General features: G+C 41.4%; 1 protein-coding gene and 1 non-coding gene across 2 annotated transcripts in view; one reads left to right on the top strand and one right to left on the bottom strand.

Moving 5' to 3' along the window:
* Sdc2 (syndecan 2) overlaps window positions 1-16,428 on the top strand; it is a 109,343-nt gene that overhangs the window by 71,220 nt on the left and 21,695 nt on the right. The window lies entirely within an intron of this gene.
* On the bottom strand, window positions 12,199-12,303 carry LOC131897292 (U6 spliceosomal RNA). The gene has a single exon (XR_009375643.1). It is a non-coding gene; the product is annotated as a U6 spliceosomal RNA (small nuclear RNA).

Genomic DNA, 16,428 nt, shown 5'->3' with positions numbered 1-16,428 from the left:
AAAAGCCCATTCATGTCCTAGGGATGGATCCTGATCCATCTGCCAGGGGGCCCCTTAAGCAGATCAAGCTACAGAACTGTTTCGCCTATGCAGAGGGCCTATTCCAGTCCCATGGAGGCTCCACAGCTATTGGTCCACAGTTTATGATTTCCCACTAGTTTGGTTTGGTTGTCTCTGTAGGTTTCCCCATCATAATCTTGATGCCCTTTGTTCATAGAATCCCTCTTCTCTCTCTTCCACTGGACTCCTAGAGCTCGGCCTGGTGCTTGGCTGTGGATCTCTGCATCTGCTTCCATCACTTATTGGATGAAGGCTGTATCATGACAGTTAGGGTATTCACTAATCTGATTACTGGGGTAAGGTAGTTCAGGCACCCTCATTGCTATAGCTAATAGTCTAAGGTGGGGTCATCCTTGTGGATTTTTGGGAACTTCACAGCACTCAATTTCTCCCTATCCCCATGATGTCTCCCTCTATCATGGTATGTCTTTCATTGTTCTTCCACGTCCCTGTTCCAGCTTGACCATCCCATTCCTTTATGTTCTCATCCCCCATCCCCTACCCTCCATTGTCCCTCCACCCTCAGTCTACTCATGGAGATCTCATTCATTTCCCTTCCCAGGGTAATCCATGTGTCACTCTTGGGGTTCTCCTTCTTAGCTAGCCTCTCCAGAGCTGTGGGTTGTAGTCTGGTTATCTTTTGCCTTTTATCTAATATCCATTAAACATTTTTAAGTTTAAAACAAAAAATGGGAATTTTCCTATAGTTCAGTTCACATGAAATGATGACTTTATTACCTACAAAATGACAGTTTCATCTGATACTGTTGTAGTTTGGAGATAATGATGGTTTCCAAATTGATCTGTTCAGACTGCATGTGGACTTTACTGATCTCTGCTTAAGTGTCCTTGGTAGCTGGCTCCTGGACAGCCCTGTGTCCTGCTGCTTGCATAGTACAATGCTATATAATAGATCTGCCATGAAATGGAAGACAGTCTCGTTATCAGAAACTAAAACTTCCACAAATAAGAACTTAGAAGGCCTTACCTTGAGTCTTTTCACTGTGGTCAAGCCCTGCCTTACATGTTGGTGCATGGAGCCCAGAGAGAGAGATAAGAGTATTATTGGCACCCTTGGATCCCAACTCAGTCAAGTTCACCAGGGCAGTCATTATTATTGTGCAGGTAAAATTTTCCTTCTGGAAAGGTCTTGGCACAGGACAAGAAAATTGAAGGGTTGACTTTCTCAGTAGGAAGGGTTGTTAGGCACGAAGATTGGAGTTTGTTTAGCCTCCTATTAAAGGCCATCCATGCTGGCTCTAATATTTTAAAATCTTTCTTTTTTTAAACTTTTTTTTGGTATTTTTTTTATTAAGATTTTTTCATTCATTTTACACACCAATCAAAGATCCCCCTCTTCCCTCCTTCCCCCCTAGCCTCCCTTCCCAACTCATCCTCCACTCCCTCACACAAGAAGGAAAGGCCTCCCATGTGGAGGTACATTCAGTAGAGCCAAGTCCAAGCTCTTCCCCCTGCCTCAAGGCTTCACAAGGTGTCCCATCATAGGTAGTGGGCTCCACAAAAACCCGCTAATGCACCAGAGATGGATTCTGATCCTACCGCCAGAGGCCCTCCCAAGAAAATCAAGCTACACAATTGTCTCACCATGCAAAGGGCCTAGTCCAGTCCCATGTAGGCTCCACAGCCATTGATCCAACTTTCTTGAGTTCCCTCTAGTTTGGTTCGGTTGTCCCTGCATGTTTCCCCATCATGATCCTGATGCACTTGCTCATAGAATCCCTCTTCTCTCTCTTTGACTGGCTCTGTTTAGTGATTGGCTGTGGATTTCTTCATCTACTTCCATCAGTCATTGGAGAAAAGTTCTGTGATGACAGTTAGGGTGTTCACCAGTCTGATCTCTGGGGCGAGCCAGTTCAGTTCAGGCACCCTCTCCACTACTGCTAGTAGCCCAGGCTGGGGTCATCCTTAAGGATTCCTGGCAACTTCTCTAGCACCGGGTTTCTCTCTATCCCCATGATGTCTCTATCATGGTATGTCTTTCATGTATTCCCCCTCCCTCCCTGTTCCAGTTCAACCATCCCATTCCCTTATGCTCTCATCCCCTACCCTCCATTGCCCACCCCTCACCCCCAGTTTACTCATGGAGATCTCATGTATTTCCCTTTCCCAGGGCGGTCCATGAATCTTTTTTTGGGTCTTACCTGTTAGTTAGCTTCTCTGGAGTTGTGGGTTGTTGCCTGATTACCCTTTGCTTTATATCTAGCATCCACTTATGAGTGGGTACATACGCATGCTGGTAGGATTTGCTGAAGGAGGCAGAGGCAGAAGGATCACAAGCTTGAGGCCAGTCTGGGCTACACATTTTAAAATCTTTCATAGCATGAAAATGTGTTCTTGCTTTGGAAATACCTCTGGCTTTGTGCTGGGCCTCTTTGAGTCTAGCAGTGATAGTGGGTCCTTCTTCGTTCTAGGTTTTTTTTTTAAGATGTTCTGTGTTATAATTGAACTTCACTGTCACAGGGTTCAAGTGTCGTCTCTGGTTCTGGGAAGTGGAGAGATGACTGCAGGATTCCTCGGGCTATATTGAATTTTCAAGTTCACAGGACACTTTGTGCTTCACTGGAATTCCTGGGTATTGCCTCATATCCTAGCTGTGTAAATTAATTTGCTAAAACTAGCAAATATTTAGTCTTTTGCATGTTATGTAACTATTGGCATATGAGCCACATTCTAGAAATTGTGATACACTTTCTAGAAGACTTCTTAACTCTGCACACACGATGGGCCGTTTCTTTAGGATCACAGTTGTGTCATCTAAGTTCATGGCAAAGGGGCCATTCATAAACTCAAACGATTTCTAACCTTAAGAAACTCTGCATATTGATGGGCAGGTTTCTATTTGTTTTTGTTTTGTGGGGGTGGATTTGACCACAGCCTCAGAACATTTCTTTATTGACCTTCAGTCTTGATCACTTTGTTTGTTTTGCTGAATTCATGTCAGGATCATCAGGATCCTTCTGGCCACCTGGCTTAGTTCCAAGCAGTTCCTTTCCATATGACACCTTGCCTGTCTGCCCGAGAGGGCAGGTGCAGCCTCACACATAGAAGGAACTGTTTGCATGGTGTCCTCTTGAAGTTGTCTTTATTAACTACTTCATACACTCCCTCTCTTTAGCCTTCCTATGAAATTTTAGAGGCAGACATTACTGTTTTCTCATTTTACAGATAGATTCCAGTGCAGGTTTATTGGCTTCAGATTGGATTCCTCTTCCCCACATATCCCATGTTGATTTTCCTTTTGAAAGTGGCCAGAAGACCTTCAAGAATCCAACCATTTAAGCTGAGAAAGTAATTCTCTGTCAATTGTTATTTCCAAGTTTTATTTCAGTAACTCCTGTTGGCTTGTCCCATGGTCCCATTCCTCAGCTGCACATAGTAGGCACTCAGCAGATACATGAATAAGCTCTTGGCTTAAGTGCGTAGTGGTGGCCAGCATCTTTAGCCTATTTGAGTCCTTAGAGTCTCCAGTTTGGAGAGGGCACAGCATAGGTCATTTGGTTAATAGCTCAGCCACCAGGACAATGGGAGAGAGAAATGATAGCACTGTCACCACAAATTGCTTGCTTTATCCACAACAAGAAAGCCTCCCTGTGGTTTCCTGAATTTGGACTGGCTGCAGCAGCCTCTGGCTCAAGAGAAATTTGTCTAGAGCTGCTGTGACATGTCTATTCGGCATTTAAACTGTCATTGCCTCCTAAGAACTCCCCACAAAAGCATCTTGGCTTGTCCCACAGGTGACAAACAGGTAAGAGTGTGTTATCTGTGTTTACTAGGAACTAAACCTCTATTAGCTGAAAACCAAGCTAGGTTTGCTGTCTGTCCAGCTCGGGGATCTTACTCCATCATGATAGAATGACACATCTTACCATGGTCATCTCATAGCTACCAACTGATGGTTTTGAGGCTCCAGTCTAGACTCCCTCTCTTATGGGAAGCACAGCTGACACCTCTCTTTATTTTGTGACTAGTTTTTTGGAAACTTGGATTATGGAAAAATGTGTTACATTACATGTATATTCTAAACAATCATAAAACCAAGATTTTCTCTTTTATGAACATGGAGTGGAGGGGGAGGGATTTGCTTTACTACTATAAGATACCAAGCTTTCTATATTTCCTGAGTGTCTGGCTCTGCTTCTAAATTAGCTCTCACATATATAGGCATGCCTGAAAAAGAGCCACAAGATGCACCCATTAGAAAATGCTTGGGGACTGGGTCGATAGCTCACTCTGTAAAGTTTGACAGGCAAGCACAAGAATCTGTGTTCCATGCTGAGCATGGTAGTGTAAACCTTTAATCCCAGCACTTGGGAGGCAGAGGCAGGTGGATCTCTGTGAGTTTGAGGCCAGCCTAGTCTACAAAGCAAGTTCCAGAACAGCTAGGGCTATTACACAAAGAAACCCTGAGTGGAAAAACTGAACCAAACAAAAAACCTAAATAAACAAACAAAAAGGAATCTGTGCTCCACCATAACACTTAGGCAAAAATCCAGGTATGGTGGTATATATTTTTAATCCAGGCACGGAAAAGTCAGAGATATGAAAAGGCGAAGGTTTCTTTTCTTGGTGATAATATTTGAGCCATTCACAGCTTGTATTTTCTTTTCCTTTTTTTTTAAACCTCCAATTCTATGACTTTAGCCTTGGAATGAATATAAGAATTCCATCACAGCTACACACATATAAAAATTGTTCCTGTTCGGTGACTGATGTGTGTGTCCAGTGAAAAGGTACCAAATAATTGGTTGCATGTCATTCTGATAAGCAAATTCTCTCTTGATTGATTCTATATTCTCCCTTTTGAAGACTCCTCCTCTTACCTTTAAGCTTTCCTCCTTAATGCTTGTTTTTCTGTTGCTATAAAGAAATACCCAATGCAGGGTAATTTTATATAGAAGAAAAGAGGCTTATTTGACTCACAGTTTCAAAAGCATGGTGCTATCAGCAGCTGAGATCTGGTGAGAACTCACCATAGATAGCACTATAGTGGCCAGAGTAGTGTGTGTCAGGGAAGGGTCATATCACCAGACAGGAAGCCAGAGGACACAAGTTGCTTTTTACAACAATCTCCTTTTGAAGAGTCCAAGGCTTCCACAAAGGCTACTTTAATCCCATTGGTGGGAAGCTCTTCCCATGACCTAAAGATCTCCTGCTAGGCTTGGAAGGTACTTATTGCAAGCCCCATAACCTGAGCTTGATCTCCAAGACCCACACAGTGGAAGGAGAGAACCAACTATTACAAGTTTTTGTTTGACTTCCACATGTATGCTGTGGCACATATGTGCCCCACCCCCAGAAGAAATAAGTAAATACATCTAATAATTTTAAAACAAAACCAACCAACAAATGAAAAATAGATTCTATCACCTTTCACATAGCTCATGAACTCTCAGGACAAGCCACCTCCTAACCATTATATTTCTCTTTCTGTCCTTTACGAAGCTTGTTCTATTTAGTATGTGATGATCTGTTGACAGGCACCTTTTCTTGAGGACAATAATCCAATAACCACACTACCCTTCATATGAGTCCCAACCACCTACAAGCTGGCATAATTCTTAGTGAAATTCAGCTTACTCTTCTAACTGGTATGAAAATCATGAAAAAATTTTCAACTAGGATGTCCCCTACCTCCACTTTTTTACTTATAAATTCTCAAATGTATAGAAAAATTAAAATAACAGATAATATCCTATATCTAATCCTATATATATATGTATATCTTGGTGGTTCCATCAGTAGGAAGTAAGAGGATACTGTTCCCATGAAGACTTTAGTAGTCCCCCAATGAGTAAGGCCTAAAAAGTTAATGCTTCAACAGTATTGTCTAATATGTAGCTCACAGTCAGATTTGCCAGTTGTCCTCAAAATGTCTTTTCTAGTTTTTTAAAATGTGATCTAATGGATCTTTTATATTCTGAAATTAACTTAATACATCAGAGACTGTTCATGTAGTTGTGATGGCTAAGTGGATGGATCAGTGGCAACTAGTTGTGTAAGATATATAGGCAAATGAGCTGCATTTATAGTCCAGGCTACACTTTCCCATTGATTGATAGCAGTTTCTTCTCCTCTTGAGGTACCAGCAGTGTTGTCCAGAAGAATTGAATAAGAATGGATAGAAAACACTCACCACACTTATGAGTGGACCACTTGAAAACATGCTGAAATCTGAGAGCGTACATCTATTTGCTGATGCCATTTGAGTCTGGTGCCATGAAGTGAAGATAGCTGAGTACCCAGATGTTTGCTGACCAGAAAGCATCTCTTCTGTGCTGATTTCTTAAGAAAACACCTGTTTACAGTAGTAGGGACCATAACCCAGTCTATAGCTCAGAATATGTGGGAGGTCCAAGGAGTTCTCTAGGAATGTGGCTTTGTGATAAATTAATAGACTTAATTTTGAGCACCATTTTAAGTTTATAGAATAATTGAGTAGATAGTACACAATATTTTTCTTACCTTCTGTTTAGTTTAATTTCTGTCTTTATGATAAAATATCTTGGCAAAAATAACTTAGGGGAGAAAAAGTTCATTTTGGACCAATTCCCAGTTTACAGTCCATCACAGCAGGGAAGTCAAGGTCGTAGGAACTGAAAACAGCAATTCACATCATCTCCAGTAGTCAGGAGCAGAAAGAAGTGGGTGTGCCCACTTGCTTGCTTGTGCTGAGCTCATTTTCTTCACTCATACAGTTCAAGACACCGTGTCTAGGGAACGGTGCTACCCACATCCATTAACTCAATCAAGACAATCCCTGACAGACATGTCTACTGGCCAAACAACCCAGTGTAGACACTGCTTCATCGAGACTCTCTTTCCAGGTGTTCAGAACTGTGTTAAATTGACAACTAAAGCTAACCATCAAACTACCCCTCCCCCATTTTATATACTAATACATCTTATGTTAGTGAGGTGTATTTTTTGTAATCAGTGAACCAGTACTGAGACATTATTATTAACTATAATCCAGAATTGATGTTAAGGTTGATTCTTCACATTGCAGTATTCTGTGGGTTTTGATAATGTCATACTGCCATGTGTCCACCATTATAGGATAATGCAGGATACTTCAGTGCCCTAAAGCCCAATATACTGTACCTATTTATCTCCCTCTTTTTTAATGTTGATTCCCTGGTAACTGCTGATGTTTTTAATGTCTTTATAGTTCTGCCTTTTCCAAAATATCCTGAAATACAATATGTAGCCTTTCCATATTGGCTTCCTTTATTAAGCAAGATACAAGTCATACTTCCTCCATATTTCTTGATAGCTCATTTGAGTTTATTGCTGAGTAATATTCCATTGTCCTGATGTACACATTTGTGTATCCATTCACATAACTTAGTATTGTATATTTTAAAATGTGCATGTGTGTGTGTGTGTGTGTGTGTGTGTGCATACACCTGCACATGCATGTGGCAATACATGTGTGGAGGTCAGAAGGCAAACTGTGGGTGTCTATTCTCTCTTCCACTGCATGGGTCCTGGAGATCTAACTCAAGTCTTTAGTCTTGGCAGCGGCACCTTTGCCCACTGAACTGTGTCACTAGCCCTTACTGTTGTATTTTACACAATAGAATGCTTCTGTACATAACAGTTGTTGAACCAATAGTCATTAAATGACCTAGTTAGATAGTTAGGGATAGCCAGGGCAGTTAAGTTGTTAGGCACTGACTACGCAAATATACAGTTAAGCAGCTCATCCAAGAGGAGAAGCTTAGCCTGGCAGTGTGGACGGCTTTTGAGGGCCAAGGCTGGCTTTCTTTTTTTGGTTTTCCGAGACAGGGGTTCTCTGTAGTTTTGGTGCCTGTCCTGGATCTTGTTCTGTAGACCACACTGGCCTTGAACTCACAGAGATCCTCCTGGCTCTGCCTCCCGACTGCTGGGACTAAAGACGTGCGCCACCACTGTCAGGCTGAGGGCCTAGGCTTTTAAGCATCATCTCAAATCTCCCTAGAAATTCATTGTTCAGTAACACCAGACACCAGCCACTTGTGGCTACTAGAACATAAATTAATTAAAAGTAAATAAAAAAGAGTGTCTCAATTGCACGGGCTACCTCCCCACTGCTCCATAGCACTCCATGGCTGGTGCCTACCATTTGGAACAACACAGATGGAGAAATTTCCTTCACTGCAGAAACTTTCAGTGGCTAACCCTGATTCACATAAAAGCATTCCAGCTGGAGGATGGGACTGGAATTAGTTGACCAAGCTGATTCTGGTTTCTCTAATGCTTTAGCTCTTTTGTGCAACTGCCACTTTACAATAGAAGAGATGAAGCCGAGAGATTTGTTTGCTGGGAGAAAAATGTTGCTTAAAATGACTTGCTGGGGATGAAAAGGCTATCCCGGCCAGTGAAGCTATGAAATGCCCCATGACAGCTGCAGGATGCTTGGCTTGACAACAGTCTCGGCCCTTGATCAGCTAGTGTTAAGGAGTCTTACAGATCTCCCAACTCTTGCTAATGTAGTTGGGTGAAAAACAAAGGCTTTCTCTAATTTGAGGGGATGGGATAGGTGTGGAGAGGGTATTCAACTATTCAAGTGAAAACTATGAGAAGTTCATGCCCATCCCTTCCATAAACTCCTCTGGCCACTGCATGCCAGGAATGTGAAGCTTGAATGAATAGTGGACATGTGCCACAGAAATTGTAGCTAGCTGCCTTGAAATTGAAATTACTGTTATTTGGGAGCAAAGCAAATAGCAGTTAAGTTTTTCCCTTTTTGCCAGCTCTTTGGATGTGGTCAGTTCTAATTCCATTCCCATGGTGGGTGTAACACTGATGCACAGTATTGCCGGCTGTCACTCCATTTAGATTTCAGTCTTCTGTTTATTTTATGTATGGTATTTTAATAAAGTATTCAGTTTTTCCTTTGAAACACAATTGCCAATAACAAACGTATTAAATTGTGTTTTTCCTTGGTATCTTATCTGGAAATTTGCTGTTGATATTGGTGATAGGTTTTAGTATGATTTTAGATGCCAATGCTAAATTACACTGCCTGCACATTGCAACTTTAAATATCGACTTCTTGCCTTTTGAAATGCCTGAATTTCTAAGAGACCTAGTATGAAAAGGTAAACTTAACAGAATAACATGTCTACTATAATTCCTGTGAAAAGACTTAACATATTCTGTTATTTGGAGGTTCAGTCAGGGTGTGACCACTTGGAAACATAACTGTCTATAAATACAGACCTAGAATTGACAATTTTCTCTAAAAATAGGCCCAGAGAAAATAGTATATTATCTTGCAAGTTGAGAATTTGAAATGCCAGATCTCGAATGAAGAATTTTCATTCAGTCTTTAGGTCACTCTTGCCTGCTAAACAACCGTTACAAGAGTAGCCAAGGTTTAATCACTATTTAACAATTATTGAGCTTGTTCAACTGACTTTACAAAAAAAAAAAAGAACACTCTGTCCCCCTCGAACAAAAGACAGAGTATTAGATGGGTTTAGGTTGTCATGTGTGCTGTGGTGTGTGTGTGATTTAGATAATGTTTCATGTTATTGAAGTCTAGAAGAACTGTTTATGGTTTCTCAGCATTGAATTGTTTTCTTAAAAGCTGGGAAAGGGGAAAGAATCAATATTAAGGCTTTTGGAATAGCAGCTTTTTACGGCATCCCCCACCCATCCAGAACGATTAAATACAGCTACTTTTATACAGGATCTAAAGGAACAATCTCTATTAAAAACAGCATTCTTTGGGCGGAGCTTGAGCAGTTCTAAATGGTTTCCATGGGGGCTGCCCTGCAATGTGACCACTGGGAGAAACTGTGGCCATTGCCAGTGGGACAGGGCCATCTAGGCAGGAGAAAGGCACTTAGGTGAGGAGTGCCTGGCATGCATGCCAGAGAGATTGTCCTGGCAGCTGCACTCATTCAGCCATGTTCTTCAGCCTCAAAAGCAGGAGGGGCAGAGGCAAGTTGCTTTTGTACAGGCGACAGCACACGAGGTAAAGCTGCAAGAAGGGGAGTCAGAGGATGTGCTTGTTCCAGAGCACTGGGCAGAGCTGGGGGCTTCTAGTCATAGCTGGGGACAGTGGGAAGGATTGCTCTCCATCCTTTAGGTCTTCCGCTGTTGTCCTGAGGCCCTTGGAGAGTGGATATATCTTCATTTGGTATTTCACACATGGGCACCGTGACCTCGCTAGTCAGGAACACACTGATCTGCACCAACTCTATTTCTGCACTAATTGCATTCCCTGGATAATTAAGATGAAACTGAGTAGGGAACATTCATTTAAAAAAAAAAGATAATACTTTTTTAGGTTTGGGAGTTTTGTGGTGTTCTTGCTGTTTTGACAGGTTCTCTCTGTGTAGCCCGAGCTGGCCTCTAACTTCTGACTCTTCTGCTTCAGCTCTCCCCACTGTTGGCATTACAGTTGTTTGCCATCATGCCTGCCCGATGAACATTTTTATACATATTCAGCCACAAGCTGCCTTACAGAATGGGATGGTCTTTTACTTTGGACACACTGAAGATTCTGGTGAGAGTGGGATATTTAGAGAGTGGCTGACTTTTGTATCATCATGTTTAGTTAGCACTCTTGGGTACTGGATCATTGTGGAAGAAAACCTTTGGTATGACTTCCTATAAAAGCTGGTGGAATCAGCTGGTAACTTTTGTTGGTCTGGGACAAAGTTGGAGAAAGAATTCTTTGAGTTTCTGGAATAATAAGATGGATATATATGACTCATCAACATTTACTTGTGTTAATCTCTCATATTTTTAACAAACTAAATGTTTTCTCTGTAATGAATTGGTGTTTATGAACATGCATTCTAACCACTACTTTTAATAATTACTAGTGAACTACCGTACATTATCCTTCTCTGAGGCAAAAAGTAATGAAATATGCTACTTTTTAAAAAACACTTTCCTTTATGTGATTCTTAAATATTTTTAATAAAGCACACAATTTTATCATCTTGCAGCCTCTTTTTTTTTCTTTTTTTTTTTTTTTTTTTTTTTTTTTACCTCCTTTATCCTCTACAACTGCATAGCATAGGTTATGTGATCTTGTGAAGAGACTGTCAGGGTGTCTTAGACAGATCGAAGTTCTGATGGAAGCAGATCAGAAAGGTGCAGCCAGACTCCCAGGGAGTTAGGTTGTCTTTCTGAGTTTTGTGGTCTTTGGCCAGCATGTCAGTATGCACAGCTATGAAATGTTCCTTTTTGATGGAAAAATATTATTCTCCATGGTTTTATTGTTCCCATCATTTTTCAAGATTATGAATATGCTCTTCAGATAAAGAGCACAGACCACAACCTAGCACTCATTCCACCCCTTCTCTATTTCTGTTAACTTTTACTTATTTATTGAGAAGTTCATGTATGTATACAATATGTTTGATCAAATCAACTACCCAGTCCCTCTTCAACGTCTCCCATAATCCTGCACCACTTCTCCCTCCCAATTTCATGGGCTTCTTTTTTTTTATTTTGTTTTAATTCACTGAGTCTGTTCAGTGCTACAAGTACGTATGTGGGACAGGGCCATCTGCTGGAACATAGACAACTTGTTAGGGGACATATCCCTTAAGAAAACTGCTTCTTCCTCCCCAGTAGCCTTCACCTGGCAATAGCTTCTGCTCTCCCACATTCATGTGGGAGCTTTTGACTGGTTTGATCTTTTACAGGTCTGTGTATGTAGCCACTGTGAGTTCCTATGTCTAACAGCTGTCTGGAGAACAGATTCTCAGTAGTTCTCTGCAGCCTCTGATTCTTAAAATCTTCCTGTCTCCTCTTTCATCATGATCCCTGAGCCTTGGGAAAAGGGTGAATGACATAGATCTCACATTTGGGGCTATGCACTCTATAGGTTCTTATTCTCTGTGCTCTGACTAGTTGTAAGCCTCTGTAGTAATCAGCATCTACTCAATAAGACGTTTCTCTTGTGAGGATTGCTTTCCAAAATCTTTTTGCTTTGGGATAGCCCAGTTCATGTGGCTGTCAGTTCATCCTGTGAGAGGCAAGTCTGTGTGATTGGGAGCTCTTCCTCTGTGTCACATTGCAGTTTGGGAGGCTCTCTTCATGTGGTCTGTGCTGGACTTCAGCCTGAGTCCTGCAAGTTTTCTTTTGGTCAGAAGACTTGTAAGAATGATACAAAATACAGACTGTCTCCTGAGTTTGTATGTCATCTTTGCACAGGGGCTGTGCTGAAATTGTCTGCATCATATCAGTTTTAATATGTGCTGTCAAACTGAACACTGAGTTCCACAGTAGGCTCAAACAGCTTTAAATCTCTCCCTGGTTTCTCTATCAGGGAAATCACTTCTTTAAAAGCTGTTGGGACCTCCTCATTTGTTTTATCTGACTAAAGTTTGGTCAAGAACACCTCCTTTCTATAATGAGAAGTTACACAGAGGCTGGGGCTATGAGTCTGGGGAGGTTATCAGAAGATGAGTAATCAATCCCTCGGGCACATACAGCTGCACGGTGGCTTTCTGCTAGGTGCTCATGGCCTGTCATTCAGAACAACTGTTTCCATTCTGCCTGTAAAAGCACTCTTCTTATCTAACCTTTGGATTTATTGCTTATGTTTAAGCTTTATTGCCTTTGTTTACATTGTAAATGTGTTGGTTTAGATTTTTTTCTAAGTGTTTTTTTTTTTTTCTTCTGAATGTTAGTGTGTTTTCAGTCTTTACTATAAATGACTAGCTGCAAAGGCTGTTTTCTGTAAACAACCCCTCCCCCCAAGATGATCCAGTCTTGGAGTCAACTCAAGCTCCCCTGTGATCAGCAGAAGTGGCTCCAGTTGAGGTAACATCTGTGTCACAGCAAGGATACTGAAAGCCAGGAGCAGGTCAGACTGGATAGCTAGCTGGCATCTGAGAACTACAGGTGTCAGGATATTACACTCAGGTACCAGAGTCAGGTTAGAAGTCAGCTTGTTATCTGGGGAACCAAGTAACTTATCCATAAGTTGAAGTGAATTTTTCTGCCTGAGGTGACAAGGATCAGGAAGTAGCTAAAGAAAATTGGTAGTTAGTTCCTGGACTGCTGTCTGTTTTATTAGATTCGTTGCCTTTATGACCTTAAATGAAATGGATCAGGAGTGGTCTGAGAACTCTCCTGTGATCCTGGCACACTTTCCATGATGCTGTCTGCAGATTCTTTTATGTGTTCTTGTGTGTGCATGCATACTTATGGGGGTGTGCATTTATGTATAGTCATTCCTTAGCAGCCTCCACCCTGTTTGTTTTGTTTTATTGAGACAGAGTTTCTCTGTGTAGCCCTGGCTGTCCTGGAACTTGCTCTGTAGATCATGCTGACCTCTTAACTCAGAGATTTGCCTGCCTCTGTCTCCTGAGTGTTGAGATTACAGGCATTGTATAAAGTGTGGAGATGACCTCTCTAAGGTATAATTGTGGGAAAGGTTTCATTGTAGATATGAGGGAGAGTACTGCCAGAGGCATCTAGAAGAGTCCAAAGTAGGGAGAGAAAGTAATATACTCAACATCCCAGCAGACTGAACCAGGCCACGACAGGAAATAGAGGGGGAAGAACGAGAGAGGAAGACAGAAGATGAAGATAACATAGAGAGAGCAAAGAGAGGAAAGCCAAAGAAGACCAAGAGAGCACATGGCTAAAATGGAAGGGTTATCTAGGAATTCAGAGCTGGAGTTTAGGTAGGGGGTGGGGTGAGAAGAGCCACAGGTACTGGTTGAGCCTGGAGACCATCACTCTCTTTGGTATGGTAATCGGCACCACAGGTAGAGATTGGTCATGACAGTAGACATCACTGTCATTCTTGCACTTAAAATATTTCTTTCTGTGATAATTTCTGAGAGAAGACCTATGTGCTCTAGTAGTGAAATTTTCAAACTTCCTTTCCTTTTCTCTCTCCATCTCCCTCCTTCCTCCCTCTATTTCCCCTCTCCCCTCCTACTTTCTCTCTTCTTTCATTTCTTTCCTTCTCCCTACCCCCATTTTTTGTTAGAAATGGAGACTCACCATGTAGCCCAGACAAGCGTTGAGTTCATGGTTCTCTTGCCCCTTCCTGGGACCACACACTCTACTTTGAAGCTTCTTAAAACCCAGGGTGCTTTCTAAAGGTTCTGAGCCTCTGTTAGTTAGCACTGTTTAGACAGCACAGGATGCTTTGTACAGCAGCAATGGGTGCTGTACTTTCCTTCAATATTGACTGAAGCATCAATCTGACCTTTGACGTCAAGGTCATTTCCATTTTTCTGTCCCATAGGCTTCCCATGGCATTCTGTCATCCCTGATTTGGGTGGAGAATGCACATGAACCTAGAATTGTAGGTGTTGAAAAACTCCTTAGAATGGGTTATTAATCCAAACCAGAGCTTGTTGGCTTCCTGTGCTTGGCTTAGAATCTGTTCTATGATGATAGTTTTTACAAAATACTTATGAATAAGAAATAAACTCCAAATATCTTTCCCCTATCTCCTGCCAAACTATACCAGGAAACAGTATCTCATTACTTCTGTTAGGATTTATTAATACTGACCCTCCCAACACTTGAATCTTTCAGGTTCGGCTCACAGTGCTTCTATTTTTATCGTAGTCTAAACTGTGGTCATATGGATATCAAAATAAATACTGGAATATTCTAGCTTGGGAAGGGGAGAGGCAGCAATACTTACAATAACATATCTACAAACATCCTGCTTTCCTCTGCTATTCCAAAAAAGGGAAAAGGCAGGAGGTGGAGAACATCTGCAAGTAATGGACATTTTCCTTTTGTATGTCATGCATATTTATCATAACCCACTCACCACCCCAGGCACTGCTTACTGTGCATTGCTTTGGAGATCCCTGTTTCTGTTGCCGACAAATTTGACTCAACACAAAGGGTGCTCCCTTCTTCCCTGGCTTGGGACTCTGAAGGAATCACTACAAATAGAAGTATTCTATTCCTGTTTTTCTTTCATCCCTTGGTCACTTTTTCTGTTGTGGTTGTTAACAAAGAGAAAGACTCTTATTTTGCTTAGTATGAGCAATAAGCCAACTTGTTTTGGGAAAGGGTTTGTGTGTGTGTGTGTGTGTGTGTGTGTGTGTGTGTGTGTGTGGTGTGGTGTTGGGGATTGAACCCAGGACCTTACACATGCTAGGCAAGTGGTCTACCAGTGAGCTACTTCCTTAGCCCCAGAAGGATACTTTTAAAAAGCAAATATATTAATTAAGATTTATAAACCAATGCTTTCAAAATTCAGCAGTTACAGAAGGGCAATAAGTGAAAATTGTCTCCAGATGGAATATTTTGCTTTTAATAGGTTTCCTCTGTAATTACCACAAAGCAAGAGCTGTGTCAAGAATTTAGGTGCAGAGGTTTAGATGTCTTTCTTACTTGGTTCCTTCAGTTAAATGTTCTCCATCATAAAATTGTGGTCTGTGAAAACCAACAGATTATGTTCATAAGGTTTGGAGAATAGTATGCCAGGGATATGGTTGTCAGCAAATGAATGAACATTTCATTTAGTATGTATGTATGACCAAGGCTACTCATTGTCACCAGGTTCTAGATTAAAGAGATTTGAGACTGGGCAACAGATATCCCATTCTGTGTATTCTAATGCATGGGATGGAGGGGGTGGGGAAGAAGGTGGCTTCAGATCATCTGGACCCAAAATCTGACATGTTACTTTAAATTTGTCCAACAACCTAGGTATTGAGCCAGGCATTATTTCAGTAGAATCAATAAACAACACAGTTGGAAGCCAAATAGATTTTAGTGCTATATACACTGCATCGATGCAGTGAGGCACCTTTTTGAAAGCATTGAATCATAAATTATAGTTAGTGTTCGTGAGCCACACAACACCCTGGTGGGGTATTTTGGTTTAGATAAAGGGTGTGTGTGTTGATTGTTGCACTGAACACTGTATTAAAGCACAATTTTATGTGAGAATTTTTGCTTAGGAAGTCTGACTGCTCTTGACTGGATGCAGTTCTTTGTCAAATGGAGAGAAGTATCCACAGTCAGTACCAAGCACTAATTCAGGGTTAGTTTTTAAAAGCTATTTTCAGCCATTTGCACTTTTTCCTAAGACTAGCACTTTGCTGGCTCATTAGAGACATTTAGGGTTTTTTTTTTTGTTTTTTTTTTGTTGTTGTTGTTGTTGTTTTTGTGGATGAGAACACTAGGACACTCACTATGCATCACTTTCTCAGCAAGTTAACTTCTTTCTTTCCTTACCCCCTTCCTTCTTTTGATGTCATTTTGAGACAGACTCACTGTGTAGCCGAGTATGGCCTGAAACTTGTTTTGCCAACCAAACTGACCTTAAATTCTGATCCTCCTGTCCCAGCCTCCTAGATGCTGGGATTACATGGGTGAGCACCATCAACACTAGCTCATTGGAGGTAT

This window comes from Peromyscus eremicus, chromosome 20, assembly GCF_949786415.1.
Source record: "Peromyscus eremicus chromosome 20, PerEre_H2_v1, whole genome shotgun sequence".
NCBI classification, from domain to species: Eukaryota; Metazoa; Chordata; class Mammalia; order Rodentia; family Cricetidae; genus Peromyscus; species Peromyscus eremicus.
The sequence above is the reverse complement of the archived record's forward strand: the minus strand, read 5'-3'. Positions and strand labels throughout refer to the sequence as shown.